This window comes from Lactuca sativa, chromosome 6, assembly GCF_002870075.4.
Source record: "Lactuca sativa cultivar Salinas chromosome 6, Lsat_Salinas_v11, whole genome shotgun sequence".
In the NCBI taxonomy this organism is placed as follows: domain Eukaryota; kingdom Viridiplantae; phylum Streptophyta; class Magnoliopsida; order Asterales; family Asteraceae; genus Lactuca; species Lactuca sativa.
In genome coordinates, this window is record NC_056628.2 from 124993692 (window position 1) to 125016320 (window position 22629).

Below are 22629 nucleotides of genomic sequence, written 5' to 3' on the forward strand. Positions count from 1 at the left end.
TTTCAACTTGGAATCACCATGTAAAATTCTTTTAGAGGAAGATGATGATTGGTTGGAAATTTATTTGGGCATCCACTGATATGTAGGTTTATTAACAATCACAGGTGGTTTTGCAGTAGTTTTCTTTTCATTTTGCACTAAGCGTTTGGATTTTCTACCAGGACTGATTGAGGATCCAGAACCACTCTCTGATGAAATCGATCTCGACAAAGCCTTTTTCGATTTTGGCAAACTATTTAGGATTTTGTTATTAAAAACTTGTTGATTCCTTTGAAAAACAACCCTTTTCTTGTTTTGATCATCCTTCCAATCATCATCCCAAGAACGAGTTCTAGAGGACTTTCTAGCAAAAGACCTTCCTCTAGTTTCGTTCTCTCCTCCGGGAGACAATAATGTACAAAATCCTATTTGGACAATTTCTAGCTATATGACCACTAATACCACAATTAAAACAAATTTTTGTATTATTAAAACTGGTGTTGTCCTTTGATTTCTTTTCTTTAATGACACATTTACTTTTCCCACAAGAACATGTGCAAGAAACAGATTGTGCGGTAAGTGAAGGTGCAATAGATGGTGTGACATGTGGAATTGGAGTGTTTTCATTAGAAGCAACACAAGCATCAAAATTTTCAAATAACTCATCAAATACTTCAAAAATAACTTAGTTCAACATCAGCAGGTGCAAAAGTATCACAAAAAACATTGTCATTTTTATCATCAGAAACAATAAATTCTTTATTTGGAACAAAAACATCAGGTTCAGACAGTTTTGTTTCAGAAACGGATCCTTGAACTTCGTGCTTTGACTGATCTAAGGATTGATCTACAGGGGAAGTAGAAATGTTACTATTTTCAAAATTAATAAATCGTCCGGTAACAAAATTAGATGGCTTGCTATAAACCATAAATGGTTCATTGGCAATTTCCTCATTAGTTAAAGGGTGATACTGATATTTATGATTAAAAGGAGGAGGTACATTATCGTATCCAAGACCCTTTTGCTGGTTTCGTTTAACCTGCAGGCAATGGTCAATCATGTTGGCAACTACCTCGCTTGACACATCAAATTTTTTTAAATTAAAATTTGCATATTCAAAATTGTCTTTTAATGTGTCAAGCTCAGTAATTAACTTAGCATTCTGTCTCTTGATATAATCATAGTTTTCACATTTATTATTGTAGTCCTCCTAAAGTCTCCTGAAGACCTTGATTGTTGTTTCTAACTGGGCCTTTAAGGGTTTTTGTCTTTTTCTAAGTTGGTATCCCTCATATCTAAGGTCTTCTACTTCTCTATGTAAAGATTCTATTTCATCGTGAAGTATTTTAACATAATCAATACATGCATGAGAAACAGGAGGGTAAACTTACCTCAATTTTCTTCGGTTCGAAAATAGAAGAAACCATTAGAGCAAACTGCAGCTCCATCATCCTTTCTTCAGGATTATCCTCATCATTCTACACAAGGACATCATCATTTACTTGGTCCAAGTGAGCATTTTCAGGTCCTGAAATATTCAGGGCTTGAATCTGATCTTCCCAGTCAAATGACTGAGCGACCATTGCAGTCTCACTGTTAATCGTAGCACCACCACAATTATTTCCCATAACAACTAATTTTCTATCATTGTTCATCCTTTGATCTGGTCTCGGGCACTCACGAGAAAAGTGACATGGCTCGTGACAGTTGAAGCATTGCGACTTTCCTTTGTTAAAGCCCACTTTCTTGTCAGCATTCATTCCCCAGCTATTCTTTCTAGTCTTCTTTGCGAACTGATTTGCCCTGAACACTTCCATTGGAATTTGCTAGGTAATATCCATTTCTTCCACATCTTATGGATGAATTTGATCCAAGTCAACAAATGACAGTTGAGGTGGAAGCTCTCCGGCTAAAAGGGCATTATAGCAGTTGACAAGTCCAGTAACAAAAGCAAGATGCTCATCATTTTCTTTGGAGTTTGAGGAAGAGGCCACAATTGGCATATTGGAGGAGGGAATAGCTTGTAGAACAGCAGATGGAGACACGGATGACACAGCAGAAAGAGGTGTTGCTGATAGAGTAGCAAAAGTTTGAACTTGTGGTTGTTGAATAGCAAATGCTTGTCCTAGAGAGGAGATGAGTGATGAAAGAGCATTTTTGAAGAAATCCCGAGATTTGCAGTCAAAAAGGAATTCACATGATTAATTTCCCGCTATTTATCATCAAGATCAGAGGCTTTGATGTTAGCCGTTGTTTCAGCAAGAGTTAGACGATACAGATCTTTGGTTTTCTTAATAACAGCTACATTCATGTCCCAAGACTTAGGAAGAGCGTTCAAAAGCTTTTTATTTTTCTCAGACTTGGTCAAGAAAATCCCATAAATGTTCATCTCAGTAGTGAGAGTTGTGAATCGCTGCAGCTGCGCCTCAAGAGTTTTTCCGGGAATGTAGTTGAACATATTGAATTTTTATCGTAGCATATCCTGGCGGTTTTCTTTCATATCCTCATTTCCTTCATATACCTCAATCAAAGCTTCCCACAAAGCTTTAGCTGAAGTATACTCTTTGAAACCTTGAGCTATATCAGGAGATAAAACTATGGTCAGAGTGGCCAAAGCCCTTTCCTATCATTCAACTTTCTCAAAATCCTCATCTGTATAGTTCTAAACTGCTTTGTCCATTTGTTGTCCCGCAACAGTTGTGGTAAATCGGACTGCACCCTTGATGATACTTCGCCAAACTTTGAAATCTTTCATTTTGATATATTGTTCAATTTGGTATTCCTATTCAGGAAACCCATCTGTAGACAGTAGTCTTGAAATACGTGTTGTTGTGCCTATGACATTGTCCAGTTCGTGATGATGTCTTTGACTTTAAGAATCCATTTTTGATTGAACAATGACAAACATATAATAATTTGTCAACCAAGATGAGTGTAACCACCCACCCAGCCTCTCACTACAACCACACACACTTGACAGCACACCTAACCGCACACCCTACAACACACCTAACCGCACACCCGACAGTACACCTAACCACACACTTGATATCACACCTCCAACCGCACACTCTCTACAGCTAACCATAGACTCTTAGTAGCACACTCAAATTCAATTGACACTGATCTTGATCTGATACCAATTGTTTGTCCCAATCTATTACATCCATGTCAGTGATCAAGTGATATTGCAATCAATTAGAGTGTAGAAAGAGTACAACATGAATCACACCAAGAATAGACACATCTATATCATATAAACGTCAAGTACATCTTGGAAAAGACACACATGCTACTCATACCTACACACATCAGCACACAAATGTACAGCCGCACACACACGTGTACGGCCGTACATGGGGTGTACGACCGTACATACGTGTGCGGCCGCACACATCCACAGTCAATATACAACCACCAAAAACCCTCTAAAACCCTACCAAGACCTATACATCACAATGCCTAGCCCAAACCACTAAATCATAGCCCATCAATCCTTCTTCAAACATATCTTAAAGGCCTCCACGGTAGTTGCCATGTTAATGTTTTGTATGTTTAGAGCTTCCCTGCCAAAACCATTTCACAAAATCCTGTAAGGATTCTTTGGGATCATGTACCACCCGATAAAGATCACTATTGACCCTTTCAAACATTCTGGTATACGAAAAATAATTATTAAAAAAGATTAACTCATGAGCAAAAGAGGTAATAGCATAAGGAGGAACGATAAGAATCCATTTTAAGGTTGATCTTGTAAGAGTTGATCTGAAGCCTTTGCATAAACAAGCTTCTGTTAAGTGTGGTTGAATGGGAATGATCTCCATTCTCTCTCTCTCTCTCTCTCTCTCTATATATATATATATATATATATATATATATATATATATATATATATATATATCCCTCTCTCTACTGTGTGATATGTTCTTTAGGATCCGTGGTTCCATCGTAAGGCTTCATGCTAGGAGTTTGGAAAAACTTAGGAACTTTGGTATTGACTATAGAGTGGATAAATCTTGAGATCTTGTGACTTATGGAGGACGCTTCTTGTATGGGTTAAACAACACATGGTACGCTTGTGATCATTTATCTTAGTTATCGGAGTTCTTTGTCAATAATTGGACTTATTCCTGCATCAAGATCCATAAAGTTAGTATTGATAGTGTTAATATTAAAGAAGTTACTAGTATTTCTGCTATTAAGTGTATTAATGGTCTCATCAACATCCTGGGTTGCAGGAGTTTGGAAGTTTGGGATGGTTCTCCCTGTTGGGATAGCAACAGATGCTGGAATTGTCAAATATGGGTGTTTCCCCAGGGATCCTAGGTTGTCAAAATTCAGGATCCTCGGTTGTAAGATTAAAGGTGTAACCTCTTGAGGTTTGCAGATCTCTTCCCCTAGCCTTTGCACTTCCTTGAGCAACATTCTTGTTTCTTCTGATTGCTAAGCCACCTGCTAGGTCAACATATTCATCATGGAGAAGAGTTTGTTATTGGAGACCGAGGAAGGAGGATCCTAGGATCCCAGGAATCCTAGAGCAACCGGAAGAGTATTCTTCATTGACACATTGTAAGTTTTCCTCTGACCACGTAGCTTGCTTATAGGAGGTGGAAGAGTTTTTTTTGGAGGGACAGAGGGTAGAAAGGAGGAAGAAAGGGTTGGTTGCATAGACATGATTTTCGAGGATTACAAACACCACGACCGCATGGTGGGCTCCAAATTGTTTTGCTCGAAAATTGACTAAGCAGATATTAACCAAATTGAATGAGTGGTTGTGATGTTTGTTGGAAAAGTGTTTGTCGAAATTAGAATAAGATTGCATAGGTTGTTCACAAGGAAAGCCATTGATCCTTCCTAGAATCTCTGACACAAAACTTAAAGAGGTGATAATGATCACCTGCCTTGTTAATTTTTATTAATTTAAAGATGAGTTACACATGATATGATGAAGATATGAGTACAAGTATTGCAGTAAGTCTAGGTGTGTAGCGTGAAAAGTACATTTGTATTTATACTCTAGTCTAACTAACGATAAGTCTGATATTCCCGGGATCCTCTCGAATAGAAATGAACACGTTGGTTTGATTTGGTATTCATGGGTCTTTCGCCTGCATGAAGTATTTCTTCGTTGAGAATGAGTATTATATTGACTAATTCCACACATATCAGAAAAATACAAGAAACATATCCGTTAGAAATGTTAGGAAATAAATATAGGAACGTTCAGGATCTTGAGATATGTTTGGATCCTAAAAGTTTTTAAAGATCCAGGATCCTGAATAGGTTTAAGAATCTTGGGTCTAACACTTATCTAACTCAATTACAATAAGATATGACAGTTATTTATAAAGCATATATGTTAGCCTTAGAAGTTAGTGATAAGCTGGATAGTGAGTTGACCCGACTTCGACTACAATTTGAAGGTCACAAGCTTAAGATTGAATTGTTAGAGCGAGAACTTGTAATGGCTAATGATGAATGTATTATTTTGAATGAAATATGTGAAATTCAAGTTAGTGAAAAAAATCTTTTTGTTTGTGATAACAAACATCTTAAAGGCAAAACTGATAGTTTTCATTACTCTATTGAGGTTCTTGAAGCTAATGAAAAAATGACTCACAAATTTTGTCATCCCTTGTCCAAAGCACCTAGTCTTGGAAGTGAACTTCCGAAACCAATTGCTCGTCCCTTGAAGGAACTTCAAAATTTAACGTTTATGTGAGACATTATGAACCATACTTTCTTAGACACCCCCGTCTCACCATTTTCGTCCCTTCATGAGACCTTAGAAAAATATCAATATTTGATTCCTGAATTTAAACCAATCACTATTACATTTCCTAATTCCATGCAATTTCCGCCTCTGATATCCCTGGACCTGAATCATTCTTTGGAACTTCCACGCAGCACAAGTGGTACTGGAGTTTATATTCCAAACTATGTTCCACTAAAAAATTGTGTTATTAATGAAATCATTCATAAGACATGTGGACATGACTCAGACCAAACTAACTCATTTTGGGCATCCCTTGATAGATGATGACTCATAATTTGATTCCTTTGTGTCAAGCTGAAAAGATGTTTCTAGGAGTACTTTAGTTCCTATCAATCTTTGTTTCAAAAATCCATCTGTAGGACAATATTTTAAGTTAACTTCTGACTCCAAGAAGAAGCCTTGGTTGAACAAGAAGGACAATGTTTGTCCAAAAATAAAGGCTAGGAAAGCTCTTGCGAAAGAAAATAGGACTAGACAAAACTCTAGGTTCCTTAAAAAATCTGATAAGAAAGTCCCTCAAAATGTTGCCAATCCAGCTACTAGCAATCACAACATGTTCATGCATATTAAGATTATTAAGAGACGTAATGTTCTTGTTAGCTCGGATACCCACTCTATAAAATCTAATAATGTTGTGAATTTTCAAATGAAAAATGATTCAATTTGGAAAGTGCCTTCTTCAGTGTTCATTTCTACCTTAGATGGTACACTTTTCAAAACAAAACTAGCTCAATAATCCATTGTGCCAAAGTAGGAAATGAACAAAGGAAAAAAAAATACTCGGAATGTCACTAATAAGAAAGCTTCGAAAAATTCAAATCCAAAGTTTAAATGGATTGTCAAAGGAAAAAAAAATTCGAAGCATGAACCTCAAAATTTGGTTCACTCTAAACCAACTCGGAATTTGGTTCATTCTGAACCACCTCAGAACATTGTTCCTCCAGGAAAAGTAGTTATCAAACAACCGAGTGTTGAGTATGACTTTTGGATCAATAAAAATACAATGACATTTTGTTTCTCTCCAAAAGAGACTCGGAAAGAGCACTCTAAGACATCACCAGTTCAAAAACCAAAGGATATGTCCAAAGCCCATGCCAAAGCCCCCAAGCCTAACACAGAGTCTAAAAAACTCTGCCACTCACTAATTTTGAAGATTTTACAATATGGTATATTTATAGTGCTTGTTCAATGCACATGAGTGGACAGAAAGACTTTATGCGTAATCTAAAGCTTACTCCAAATAGTGGGTATGTTACATTTGGCAATAATTCAAACTCTCAAATTCGATGTTCTGGCATTCTAACCAACGAAAAATTTATCTTTCTCTAATGTGGCATACATTGTTAGTCTCAAGCACAATCTGATCATTGTGTCCCAAGTCACTAATACGAATCGAAAGGGTTGAGTTTTGTAAGAAGCATAACTATGTTATGACGAAGGATAGAAAAGAATGCCTCATTAAGTTTGATCGAAAGCAGAATACGTATCCTCAACTTATCAACATGATCATGAAGAAGCCTCAATTGTGTCTCCTTTTAAAAAGTTGTTCCTAACATAAGTTGGCTTTGGCATCGGAGGTTTGCTCGTCTAAACTTCCGATACATGAATGATCTGGTTTATGGTGAAATGGTCTGTGGTTCCCACTCCTCAATTTTTAAAACGATCATCTCTACGCTACATGCGAGTGTGGGAAGAAATCTAAGAAAGGTCATCATATTCTAATTAAGAAATCAATTTCGGAACCACTCAAGCTTCTTCACATTGATCTTTGTAGGCTCTCTGCTGTTGAAAGTTTACATCATAAAAAGTACATTCTTGTGAGATTGAAACCACTTTGGAGCTCCTTAATTTCATTAAACGATTTGAAGTCCTCACCAAGCTGCTTGTTCGAAGAATTTGTAGTGACAAATGGTTCTGAATTCACTAATGTCATGATTGAAAAGTTTCTTACTGACAAAGGCATTTAACACAAATTTACACCCCACAACAAAATGGAGTTGTTGAAAGAAAAAATCACACCTTAGTTGAAGCCGCTCGGTTAATGTTGAATTTCACAAACCTTCCTCTTTATCTTTTGGTTAAAGCATTCTCAATAGCTTACTTCACTCTAAATCAAAGTATCATCAACCCTCATCTCAATAAGACTCCATATGAAGCATTGATTGGTCGCAAGCCGAGTATCTTTTTCTTTCACATATTTGGATGTAGATGTTACATCAAAAACAATCGTGATCATCTCACCGAGTTTCAACTAAAGTTTTATGAAGCTATCTTTCTAGGATAGTCAGCCAAATCAAAAGCTTAATAGGTTCTTAATCGTCGCACATTCTGGAGTTTGATGCTCCACCTCCTGGTTCTCCCAATCCTTAAGTTATCTATGAAGTCAATTTCAAATGCTTGTTCGGACCAATAGAAACAGCTCTTGATTCAGAATCTTGATCAAGATCATCTTTAACTGCCACTCCTATTTCTCAAAATATCTCTGGTCTGACCCCAAATTTCCAGTATTGCATTCCAAAGTATTCCCATCTCGAGTTGAGGGGGAGAATACCTCTCCTTCTTTTCCTCAAGGGTAAGAAAACAATCGAAGCCTTGAATCGAATGTCAATAAATTTCGAAATGTAGCAAATCCATTATATGGAAATTATCCCATTCCAAACGACATTGAAGACAATGTCCACTTCTTTGAATTTACAAAAAAAGACAATGCCGATATATCAGGTTCATAAGTTCATGGGGAGCATCATCCTCAAATTCAAACAATTTAGTGGGAGCAACATAAGCCTATTGTTAATGTTAGATCATTTGCTGCTCAACAACTTCCAAGATTATATGTTTGGAGTAAGGATCATCATCCAAATCATGTTATTGGAAATCTTAATGTCGGTGTTTAAATTTGCTCTACTACTAAGATTCAAAATGAGCGTCACTTCTCGGTGTTCATGTCAATGCTTGAACCTAAATCCATTAAAGAAGCTCGAGAACATTAAGATTGGATTACAGCCATGCAAGAAGACTTCGCAAAATTCGATCGAAATCAAGTGTGGACTTTTGTACCTCCTCCTTAGGATCACCCTATAATCGGAACTCGATGGGTTTTCCGAAACAAACCCAACGATGCAGGAGTTATTATTCACTACAAGGCTAGATTAGTGGCTAAAGGATTTTCTCAAATTGAGGGTGTTGATTATGATGAAACATTTGCTAATGTTGCTTGTCTTGAAGCCATCCAAATATTTCTTGCTTATATTGCTCACAAGTGCTTCAAAGCTTACAGAATGTACGTCAAGAGTGCATTTCTCAACGGCAAACTTGATAGTGAAGTTTATTTCAAACAGCCTCCTGGGTTCATAAATCTATCCTTTCCGAATTACTGTTACAAAGTTTAGAAAGTTGTGTATGGCCTCAAGCAATCTCCATGTGCATGGTACGACACTCTCATTTGTTCTATTAAACGTTATGGTTTTCAAAGAGGAATTATGTAACATCGAGGTGTTGTGGTAATTTCAATTTTTACCCTATGTATGAATAAATATTGCATTTTAGTCCTTGAGTATAAGAAAGAGTGTGAAATGGCGTTTAGTGGCATTTTGGTGATTTTGGACAAAAAGGTAGTACATTGAGTCTACGTTGTGTATGCTAATTGTACGGTGGCGCATCCTAGTACGCTGGGCGTACACCACATACGCAGGGCGTATGTGAGAGAACTTCAAAACCATATTTTTAGGGTTTGGTCCATACATAAACATCATTATCACCTCATTTCTCATTCTCTTATCAGCCTCCATCTAAGAAAACATCCCTCTAGCAACCCTAAGTGAGAAGAGTGCATTTTGAGCTGATATGTGTGCTTTGGTGGTGTTCTTGAAGAAGAAAAAGTTGGTACAAGGACAATGGAGCTTGGAAGCAACTTTGATCCGAGATTATCTCCTGGTTAGCAACCTCCCAGAGGTAAAAAAGCTCATAACTTGATCACCCTATATTGTATATCTAGCCATTTCTTCATTTATGGCACTTTTGGTCCAAAATATGGTGATTCTTGAGCATGACACGCTCTTAACCAAATAAGTCGTGCTTTCAGACCTTATGAGCGGTCTTGAGTCATAAAAATGCGGTCTTGACACTTAGTTTTTCAGCATGCATGCTCTAGAAGGTCTTAAGGAATTAAGTAGTTGGGATTTTGTGTATTAAGTACTTAATGGACATGCAAACTCTTAGTGGTATTTTAGACTTGGATCCGAAAGATTGCCGTGAGAGCTTAATGCATTAAGCTCTTATTGAGAAAATACAAATCTGAGCGTACACCCTGTGTAATTTTGAGTACGCAACGCATACATGGTCAAATTCCCAAGTGCGGTCAAAGTTTGAGTACGCTCCGCGTACAAGCCATGGGTTGACTCGGTTGACTTGTTGATTTTGACCAGTTTTGACCAAGAGTATTTTAGGAAATGTTATGAATTTAGAATGGGAAATGTTTTGACATTAAGGATTTGGATTGAGCTGGTTGTCGGAGTTGGGAGTTTTCCAGAATGCATTCAGATTGTGAGGTAAGTTTTCCTCATTGTAATCATAGGTCGAAGGCACCAAGGCCAACCCAATAGATTATTTATCCTTTTTAGGATAGTGATATGATAGTTGTAGTTCTTTAGTGTATCCAAATGATTATCTGTGTTGCTGCCTCTATATTTATGATTGTTTGTTGCATATGTCGACATGTTGTGTTGGATTGAGGTGGTCCTGTTTTATGTTGTAGGCCAAGATACCTAGGGAAGACCGGATATGCTATAGGCTCTACAAGGCGGTCCAGTCAAGCCGAAAACCCGTGGAGCAGTCCGGATAGGCTACAGGCCCAAAGAGGCAGTCCACTCATGTCAAAGGCTTGTAGAGTGGTCCAGATAGGCTTTAGGCCCTACGAAGTGGTCCACACAGGTTGGCTGTTCGTATTGTATGCTTGTCTATTGTAGTGTACTAGTACTTTCAGGGAACTTACTAAGCTTTCACTTACTGTAACGTCCGAAAATGATGATATAAAATTTCCGTTTATAGGTTAATAAATTGTTAACACACAACAACTCCATAAAACCAAGGTAATCAAGATTTAGAAAAATATCATTAAATCAAAGTAATTCACAAAATGCGGAAACATGTGGTGTGTGCTCTGCAATCATCCCGAGCCCTTCCACTTTGAACCAAAGTACCTAAAACATAAAATTAAAACCATAAGTACATAGCTTAGTGAGTTCCCCTTGATACGACATACCATACTTAAATAAATCACACATTCCCCCTCCCCCCAATTTGGCCTCACCCGGTCTCAAGTCCCATTCGGCCTCGGGCTTCGAGCCCCGCTCGGATTATAGTTCTGTCATTCGCTAGGCCCCGCCTAACATTGCGCCCTGCCCGATACACACAAAATCATATAACCGTACAAACTACTAACATATGCAATAATCATAAAGACTATAGCATTCCATAAAGTCGTGGAGCCTCGCCCAGTATCAGGCCATGCTTGATAATCATAAGACACATATTGATAATTGACATACAATATCCTCTTTAGGCTTCGCCTGGCATCGGAACTTGCACGGTAAACATATCATCATATAAAACACAAAAGAGCCAAACAAACATCTAGCATCCAAAAATAAAACCATGGGATGGAATTGGTGCCTTCGTCCCGCTAAACCCAATGAGGAGACTCACCTCGCACTACCAAAACACACAGACGATCTCTGGCTACTTGCTGACAGATTTCCTAACTGTCAATATCAAAACAACATCCAATTACCAATTAGGTTCCAAACAATAACCATAATCCATACTTGGCGTAAAAATACCATTTTATCCCTAATCCTGCTTGGTCCAAGACCAAGACCCAACTCATAACCTGAAAGGCCCAAAAGTCATGTGGACCACTTTATAGGGCCTAAAGCCCAAGACCTTACATGGGCCATAATTAGGCCTTACATGGGCCTCACCCTAAAGCCCAACCAAAATTCCTAGTCCAAGACACTCACACTCAGATGGCCCTTTAAGAGCTCAAATACCCAAGCCCAATAAGGAAGCCCAACACGAAGCCTAAAAGGCCAAAACCCCCCTGACTAAGTAAGTAGGGCGTACTCAGCTGTACGCTAAGCATGCATGCAATTTTGCTCGTACGTTGCGCGTACAGACTTGTACGCCCAACGTACTCCTCCTTGAAGCCATTTTTGACATTAAGCTCTTAATGCTTAATTCCAGAAGTCCAAACCATAGATCTAGATCATAAAGCCACTGACTTTGTGACTTTGCATGACCCAAACAAACCCACTCTCAAAATATAACCTTTTACTTCCATTAAATGAGCTCAAACTCAAGAATGGGGTATTCTAAGCCCTAAAGGTGCCAACTTTATGAATCTAGGACCGTAGAAACACCAAGAGTGGCAACTTTATGCTCCAGGAATGGCATCAACCACTAAATCTCATCAATAGGACCAAAATGAACAAAAAATCATACATGCTATGTCTAAGCTAACCGCGAACAAGGTTCAAACTTTTTACCTCAAACAAGCTGGAAATGAAGCACATAATACAGATCCATAAGCTCATCCTTTATTCACAACCTTGTATCAAACTCCATCTTCTTTGAAATGACCCAAAGACACCAAAATGCACATCATGAGATCAAAATTACAACCATGGAGGCTTTGAGATGATTTCTAGGGTTTTGGGAACTTGGAAGCTGGTATAAGGACAAAAAAGAAAAAAAGAAATACGTAATGAGATTATTTACAGTACATCATCGAAATTATGGTTTTCATTAGGATGCACGTACGCCCCACGTACACCATTGTACGCCGTGGGTACAAGCCCAAAGGCGTGATCCTGCTTCGCATATGTACGCCCTACGTACACCATTATACACCCCAGGTAATGACTTTAGAACTAGTACACCATGCGTACATATGTGTACCCCTTGTGTACACCTTAACCCCTTAACCCTAATGTACTTCGAAGGTCATAACTTCTTGTTACAAACCCGATTTCGACGATCCTTATATGCCATGAAAAAGGTAATAGGAAGCTCTACACTTTAATTAAATCATAGTTTAATTTCCATTTCCCAAACATCATTCAATTTCCATAAAAGCCGAGCTCACAAATTACCGAAATACCCTGCGACTTCAATACGCAAACCGAATACCCGAATCATCTAATATACAACATCCACCTCCAAATGAGCCTAAACTTAACTTGGTTAAGGATCCCAAGAATGCTAACACCTAATCCTTGATCACCACCTCGAAATGGAAACGATCTGAAACAGGGTGTCACAAATCTCCCCCACTAAAATTTGATTTTGTTCTCGAAATCATTCCTTACCAACCCTCGCAGGGTTCTCCAACCTACAGATGAACGAATCCTTTCACCACCTGAAAATAATCCCTTGCAAAATAACCACATATACGCATACTGAGACATGAACTCTCGAGATGGTCTGAATCCCTGAGAGACTGCCCATACAGAACCATTGCTAAATCCATTTCAGTTATCTTCCATCTAACTACTCAACTTTTGATAACTCGAGGTACCCACTAGAAGGTAGAACATAGACCAAATATACTAGTAGGACACTAATAATTTACATGAGGCTCAAATAATCCTTTGAGTAGGAGAGTTATCCCTGCAATGGTTATACTCAGACGAGAGCTCTGCAACAGGGTCAAATGATTTACTCTGAGATTGTCCAAACCCAACTGCAAGTGGCCTAACATCTACTCCGAATAACAAGCTACGCTATACACAAGTTCCAAATCAATAAGACCACCCTGTCTTATCTTGATGCCCTTCACCAATAAAACCAATCCAATACACAATCACGAGAGCTTGATCTATCATCAAAATTGAACCCATTCATTACCCGTGAACCATTTGAATGATACCTTCGGCATATAGATACCCCAATCCTTATTCCACTGAAATGAAAACCACTCAAAGAACACATACAATACCCCACTCGAGATCGTTTCCAGAAACCAACCCGATACTCATCTCATAACCCGAGATCTACGGATCTTCACTTGCATTCCACCCAAGACCTTCTGATAATGATAACCCCTTGCTAGACCGAGATATAAAGGTTCCCAATCATCTTCCAGACTATCAATATTGCACCTGGTCCAACCACCAGATTCCCATGAGTATGATTAACAAGGCCACCCCGCCTTAATCCCCTTTGGGTCACACACTGACCACTCACTTCATCCTACAACTCAAGATCTAAAACCTTGATCCAACGGTCTCTACTAGCTCCTACCTGTGTATCCATAATCAAATGGGCCTCACCCAAGAGTCCTACCTAACTAAACCTTGGAGCCACCTCACTCATGAGTTCTACCCACGGAGAGCTACACAGGCCTGAGTTTGCCTCGGACCCTAATCGTCCTCAACCCAAAACAAAGAAATACTCCTCAAAAATCTAGTCCGGCATTGTGACATCCCCAAAATCTCGGCCAGAAAAGACCGATTTTCATTTATGCTTTTAAATATTTTCAGAGTAAATCCTTTTGATTTGAAAGAGTTGCGGAATTTGTTCCCATAAACAAAACATGATAAAACATTGTTTATCGAAGCATTTCATAAAAGAAATGTATTTTCATTATAATCAAAACTCGGGGTGTCATGTTCCGATACAGACCAATAAGCATAAACGAATACATTACAAGTCATATAACAAATATAAACATATGCAGACTTGTAAACAAAACAACTTGATGGTTCATCCATCTCATGCCCTTCCGCCACTACCTGTAATACAATTTAAAACTGAGTGGGTCAGGCTTGGGAGCCTGGTGAGCATATAGGGTTTTCAACCCACAATAAATAATCATATTTAATTTTCACCAACCAACAATAACCCAATTACCCATTCCCGTTATTCTCACTTTAATGTCCCTAAAACAACTAACATAAGGGACCTAGTCTAAGAATATTTCATCGGGGCGACAACACATGCTTCGGGGGTACCTCAGCAATATAAGTCAAATAAGGCAACCATGAGGGGGATGGAGTACAGCGAATGAACACCCAAGTTCATTAACACCTACAGGTGGCGAACCTGCTAATGTTTCCACAAGACTGTCTAGAATAGCCAGTGGTCGTCATCTAAACTCCGCTAGATGACTCAATCAAACAACAACGAGGCCTCTCATCTGTTTATTACACACCAACTGTCTACCCATGTTCTACCCAACATATTAGTAGATAAAAATATACATTTGTATACATAGTTTAAAGAAAACCTGTATAGCATGCTTTAATCAACACATATATCACATAACAGATGAGGCACACACACACATAACACATATCTCATAAAGAAATAAGCAGATCTATAAGATAGAAGAGAGTGAATACTCATTCACACATAACACAACCAAATATATACACATAGCACGTATTTTTAGATAAAATACTTCGTATTATTGTATTAGAAGAAAATAACTACACACTCACTTGATCAGAAGATGATCGGACAGCACTACGGCTTATAGAAGTAGTAATCCACAGCAGATCTGGAAGATCTTCTCAAAAATCGAACTTCTCGCGGGCAGAGCTTCGACTCGGGAACCGCACTTTTTGGGATCTTCGGGATCTCGGGACTTGCCTCGGGGCTAGAGTATGATACCGGGACTGCGGGGTAGCTTCGGGGGTTTTTGCACAGAGCTTCGACACGAAAACGAGAGGGAATTGGCAAAAATACCCGGAACCCTCGCATCCTATTTATAGGAGGCTGGAGCCTCGGAGTACGCGGGGCGTACTGCGTTACGCGGGGCGTACTGCCCAAAACGTCATTGCTTACGTATCCGAAGTGCTCGAGTGCTAGTGTCGACATCCCTCGGAGTACGCGGGGCGTACTCGAGTACGCGGGGCGTACCTCGGATCAGATCGGTGACTCCTTCGGATAATGCTTCCGAATTTTGATTTAAATTTAAATACAAAATGATTAATAAACTTCGGAAATTCATAACTTCTTCATACGAACTCCGTTTTCGATGTTCTTTATATCCACGCGAAGGTGAGACCACGCTCTACGACTTTCGTTTAGACTCCATCGGCTAATTTTGACTTTATTTTTTTTTTAATTATTTTTAATAGGCCGGGACAGAAACTTTCGTTATAAATTCATAACTTCTTCGTTTGACGTCCGTTCTCGCCTAACTTTTTATCGTTTCAATACCAACAATGAGATCTTCGATTCTCATTTAGATTGCTTCGGTTAACAACCGCTCGATCTCAAATCGAGTAAAACAGGCTGTATATCGCTAAGCCGGAACTTCGATAAATCATAACTTCCTCATACGAAGTCAGATTTGGGCGTTCTATATATATTCGGAAACCTCGTTTCAATTACTACAACATTAACCAAAGATATTAAGTTTATTTTACACTTAAATTTTGACGCTTATTTTTATTCTTAATTAATCAAACCACATAATTAAGCAATTAAGCACAAAACACATAATACTCAAATAATACACTTTTATTATTTCAAAACGGGTTACAAAGGTCAACCTAGACTATTACATTGCTACAAATGGCAAGCCCGGAAACACAGGCGTTACAATTCTCCCCACCTTAGAATGATTCCGTCCCCGGAATCACACATCAACAAACAAATGCGGATAGCGACTCAACATGTCGCTCTCCGTCTCCCAAGTGAGATTCGGCCCATTCGTGTGTTTCCATCGGACAAGCACTAACCCAACCATTTTGCGTCGCAACTTCTTAGTCTTTCGGTCAACAATTGCCTCTGGTTCTTCAATCAACCTTTTGTTCTCATCAATTCTCAATTCAGAAATTGGAATTATATCGGGAACTTCTCCCGTGAACTTCCTCAAATAACACACATGAAAAGTGTTGTGAATTCCATTCAGCTCTTCGGGTAATTCGAGCTTGTAAGCTTGATTCCCAATCCTCTGAAGGACTTTAAAAGGTCCAATAAACCTTGGACTTAACTTTCCCCTTTTACCAAATCTTATAAGTCCCTTCCACGGCGAGACTTTAAGCAAAACCGAATCTCCAACCTCAAAAGTCATCGGTCTTCGCTTCTTGTCAGCATAGCTCTTTTGACGATCTTGAGCTGCTAACATTCTTTCCCTAATTATTTTCAACTTTTCAGCAGTTTGATGAACCATCTCCGGTCCCATAAACTGCTTTTCCCCAGCCTCAAGCCAACAAGACGGCGTACGACACTTCTGTCCATACAAAGCTTGATAAGGTGCCATCTTAATGCTTGAGTGAAAACTATTATTATAGGAAAATTCTACCAACGGTAAATGTTCATCCCAATTACCTAGGAATTCCAAGGTACATGCTCTCAGCATATCTTCAAGTGTTTGTATTGTTCTTTCACTCTGACCATCAGTCTGCGGATGGTAAGCTGTGCTTAAACATAACTTGGTACCCATTTCCTCTTGTAGACATTTCCAAAACCTCGATGTGAAACGGCTATCACGATCTGACACAATCGTTAACGGAACACCGTGAAGCCTCACAATTTCCTTCACGTAAGAATTCGCAAGCTTTTCCATAGACCATTTCTCCCTGGCCGCTATGAAATGCGCACTCTTAGTGAATCGATCAACGACCACCCAAATCATGTCGTGACCATTCTTTGTTCTGGGCAGTTTAGTGACAAAATCCATAGCAATGTCTTCCCACTTACCCATAGGCACAGGCAAAGGTTCTAAACTCCCGTACGGTTTCTGATGTTGTGTCTTGACTCTCGCACAAGTCACACACTCGGCCACATACTTTGCAACATCAAGCTTCATCGTCGGCCACCAGTAGTAGGGTTTCAGGTCCCTATACATTTTAGTGCTACCCGGATGAATCGAGTACATGGTCTTGTGAGCTTCTTCCATCAGAAGATCCCTAATTCCTCCTGACTTAGGTACCCAAATACGATCTTGGAATACCTTCAGTCCATGACCGTTAGTACCAAACACCAACGTTTTACCCAAACGTTCCTCCTTTCGGTCATTTTTCTCAGAAGCCTCCTCTTGAGCTTTCCTTATACTTTCCACAATAGTCGAGACAACTTCAATTTTCAACGCTCTTGGCCTCTTCTTTTCAAGATTGACTTTCCGACTGAGAGCATCAGCAACAACATTAGCTTTACCGGGGTGGTAAAGTATCTCGCAGTCGTAGTCTTTAAGTAATTCTAGCCAGCGTCGCTGCCTCATATTCAATTCTTTCTGATTAAAGAGGTATTGGAGACTCTTATGATCAGTGAAAAGTTTGCACTTCGTGCCATAGAGGTAATGCCTCCATATTTTCAGAGCGAAAACTACCGCTGCCAACTCCAAATCATGAGTCGGGTAATTCTTTTCATGCTCTTTCAACTGTCGAGACGCATATGCTATCACCTTTTCTCTTTGGGTCAAAACACAACCCAATCCAACACCAGACGCGTCGCTATAGACAGCGAAGTCTTCAACTCCATCGGGTAGAGAAAGTATCGGTGCCTCGCATAGCTTCTTCTTTAACTTCTCGAATGCTTCTTGATGCTTCTCACTCCAAGCATAAGTAGCTCCTTTGTGGGTCAAAGCTGTCAATGGAGTAGCAATCGAAGAAAAGCCTTGGATAAACCTTCGGTAATATCCGGCTAATCCTAAAAAGCTTCGAATCTCCGTGGGACTTTGCGGTTGTTCCCACTTCATCACAGCTTCGATCTTCGCTGGATCAACCATTATCCCTTCTTGGTTGACCACGTGACCCAAGAATTGGACCTCACGAATCCAAAAATCACATTTGGAGAACTTCGCATAAAGCTTCTCCTTCTTCAAAACTTCTAACACTTCTCGCAAGTGTCTGCCATGCTCTTCCTGGCTTTTCGAGTAGATCAGAATGTCGTCTATGAACACTATCACGGATTTATCAAGGAAAGGATTACAAACCCTATTCATCAAATCCATGAACGCTGCTGGAGCATTGGTTAGTCCAAACGACATAACCAAGAACTCGTAGTGTCCATATCTAGTTCTGAATGCAGTCTTCTCGATATCTTGCTCTCTTACTTTTAGCTGATGATATCCTGACCTAAGATCGATTTTCGAGAAATAGCTCGAACCTTGCAATTGATCAAACAGGTCATCAATCCTCGGCAACGGATATCTATTCTTTATTGTTGCCTTGTTCAGCTCTCTGTAATCGATGCACATTCTCATACTTCCATCTTTCTTCTTTACAAATAACACCGGAGCTCCCCAGGGCGATGAACTAGGTCTAATGAAACCTTTGTCCAACAACTCCTGAAGTTGCATCATCAGCTCCTTCATCTCCGTCGGTGCTAATCGATAAGGTGCTTTTGCAATTGGCGTGGTTCCTGGTAACAAGTCTATTCTGAACTCCACTTGTCTATCAGGTGGTAATCCAGGAAGATCCTCGGGGAACACTTCCGGAAAATCACACACCACTGGAATGCTCTGCATCACCTTCTTTTCCTTCTTAGCATCAATCACAAATGCTAAATATGATGTACATCCCTTGGTCAAACACTTTCTGGCTTTCATTAGAGAAATGATTCCAGAATTCACTCTGCGTTTGTCCCCATACACCATAAACGAATCTTTTCCAGGCGGGTTTACTTTAACTATCTTCTTCTTGCACAAAATTTCGGCATCATTGGCGCTAAGCCAATCCATTCCCAAGACGATGTCGAAACCATTAAGTTCGATAGGCAATAACGCCTCGTGAAACTTATTCCCATTCAGATCAATTAAGATGCTTTTCATACGATGACTAACAGGTACAAACTTGCCACTAGCTACTTCGACTAATAAAGCATCATCTAGTCTATCAATAGGCAAAGCTAGCTTCCTACCAAACTCATGCGAAATAAAGGAGTAGTTGGCTCCAGAATCAAACAATATATGAGCAGGTAATTCGTTTACGAGAAAGGTACCTGAAGCGACATCAGCTTCATCTTTCGCAGCCTCAAGTGTCATCTGGAAGGCTCTCGCCTTCGGCTTTGGTGGAATGTTGGGCCTAGCTGCCTCCTTCTTCTTCGGACAGTCTTTCAAAATATGCCCCTCTTCATTACAACCAAAACACATCCTTTTGTTGTTCGGACATTCATTGGCAAAATGTCCAACCTTTCCACACTTGTAGCAGGTCACATCCTCGCTACATTTCCCAAAGTGCTTTTTCTTACACTTATCACACCACTTCGCTTCGCCTCCTTTTCCTCCAAACTTTTTCGAATCAGATTTCGAAAATTTGCTTCTTTTACCGGAACCAGATGTTCCCTCAAACTTTCTTTTCTCACCAACCTCAACCTTGTCGGTGGTTCTTCCCTTTATCATGTTCTCCACAGACTTGGCAGCCCAGATAGCTGCCTCTAGAGTAAGTGCCTGACGTACTGGCACCTCATACTCCCATGGAAGTCCCTTCGCATACCGGTCCACCTTTGTCAACTCGTCTGGGACGATACGCAAGGCAAACTCCATCTTATCGGTGAAGTTATTGGTGTATTCATCAACTGACATGCTACCTTTCGTCAATGTCAAAAACTTATTCTCCAACTCCAACAGATTTTGAGCCGAGCAGAACTTGCGCTTAAACTGCACCAAGAACTCTGCCCATGACAATTGCAGTGGCTCGCTAGGGCTTAAAGTCTTCCCTAGAGTGTTCCACCAACGAACGGCTCCACCTCGGAATTGTCGCACGGCATAGATAGTCTGCAACTTGCCTCTACAGCCACATGTCATAAAGGCTAACTCCATTTCGGAGATCCAATCCATAACCCCAATCGGATCCTCCTTTCCATTGAAGGTCGATGGTTTGCAAGTCAAAAAGTCCTTGTACTTGCATCCCATTCCATCATTCCTTCCTTCATGGTTATCTTGCCTAACTATCGGTGGGTTGGCTGGACCAACAGACCCACTGAAGTTTCCACCTTCTGAGTGCCCTTCATTCAGTTCAGGCTCTTCCACACGAATCGACAATTCTTCACGATTCTGTTGAAGCAACCGTCTAGTTTCATCCATCTGACGATCCAACATCGTCTGAATCATCAATTGCACACCAGCCATGGTTATTGGCTCAGGTGCTGCTGCTACGACAGGTATTGGCTCAATCACTGGTGGTTGATTCCTGTTTTCGTCAGCATTTCCAACTCCACTTCTTGTTCTCACCATTTTGATCTACACCGAATAAGGTGAAATTAGATCCTCAATCATGATAGATATTCAAATCATCCTTATCACTCCGAAACGTTTACATGCTAGTTCTAATATCGTAGACGTACGCTTAGAATCCTACACACATAAGGTTTCTAGATCCGGTCGGCAACATACCATAGATCCAATCAAATAATATCATATATGGCAACATATAACATTTAGCACATAAAGCATTTTAGGCAACTTTCCTAAAATAAACTAGTGCTCGTGTCTAAAACTCAACAGACACACATCTCAAAACTTCACTTAGCATTCTAAGTTTAAGTCTAGAAATCCTACAAATTCCTAGTTCGCTTAAACTAACGCTCTGATACCAACTGTGACATCCCCAAAATCTCGGCCAGAAAAGACCGATTTTCATTTATGCTTTTAAATATTTTCAGAGTAAATCCTTTTGATTTGAAAGAGTTGCGGAATTTGTTCCCATAAACAAAACATGATAAAACATTGTTTATCGAAGCATTTCATAAAAGAAATGTATTTTCATTATAATCAAAACTCGGGGTGTCATGTTCCGATACAGACCAATAAGCATAAACGAATACATTACAAGTCATATAACAAATATAAACATATGCAGACTTGTAAACAAAACAACTTGATGGTTCATCCATCTCATGCCCTTCCGCCACTACCTGTAATACAATTTAAAACTGAGTGGGTCAGGCTTGGGAGCCTGGTGAGCATATAGGGTTTTCAACCCACAATAAATAATCATATTTAATTTTCACCAACCAACAATAACCCAATTACCCATTCCCGTTATTCTCACTTTAATGTCCCTAAAACAACTAACATAAGGGACCTAGTCTAAGAATATTTCATCGGGGCGACAACACATGCTTCGGGGGTACCTCAGCAATATAAGTCAAATAAGGCAACCATGAGGGGGATGGAGTACAGCGAATGAACACCCAAGTTCATTAACACCTACAGGTGGCGAACCTGCTAATGTTTCCACAAGACTGTCTAGAATAGCCAGTGGTCGTCATCTAAACTCCGCTAGATGACTCAATCAAACAACAACGAGGCCTCTCATCTGTTTATTACACACCAACTGTCTACCCATGTTCTACCCAACATATTAGTAGATAAAAATATACATTTGTATACATAGTTTAAAGAAAACCTGTATAGCATGCTTTAATCAACACATATATCACATAACAGATGAGGCACACACACACATAACACATATCTCATAAAGAAATAAGCAGATCTATAAGATAGAAGAGAGTGAATACTCATTCACACATAACACAACCAAATATATACACATAGCACGTATTTTTATATAAAATACTTCGTATTATTGTATTAGAAGAAAATAACTACACACTCACTTGATCAGAAGATGATCGGACAGCACTACGGCTTATAGAAGTAGTAGTCCACAGCAGATCTGGAAGATCTTCTCAAAAATCGAACTTCTCGCGGGCAGAGCTTCGACTCGGGAACCGCACTTTTCGGGATCTTCGGGATCTCGGGACTTGCCTCGGGGCTAGAGTATGATACCGGGACTGCGGGGTAGCTTCGGGGGTTTTTGCACAGAGCTTCGACATGAAAACGAGAGGGAATTGGCAAAAATACCTGGAACCCTCGCATCCTATTTATAGGAGGCTGGAGCCTCGGAGTACGCGGGGC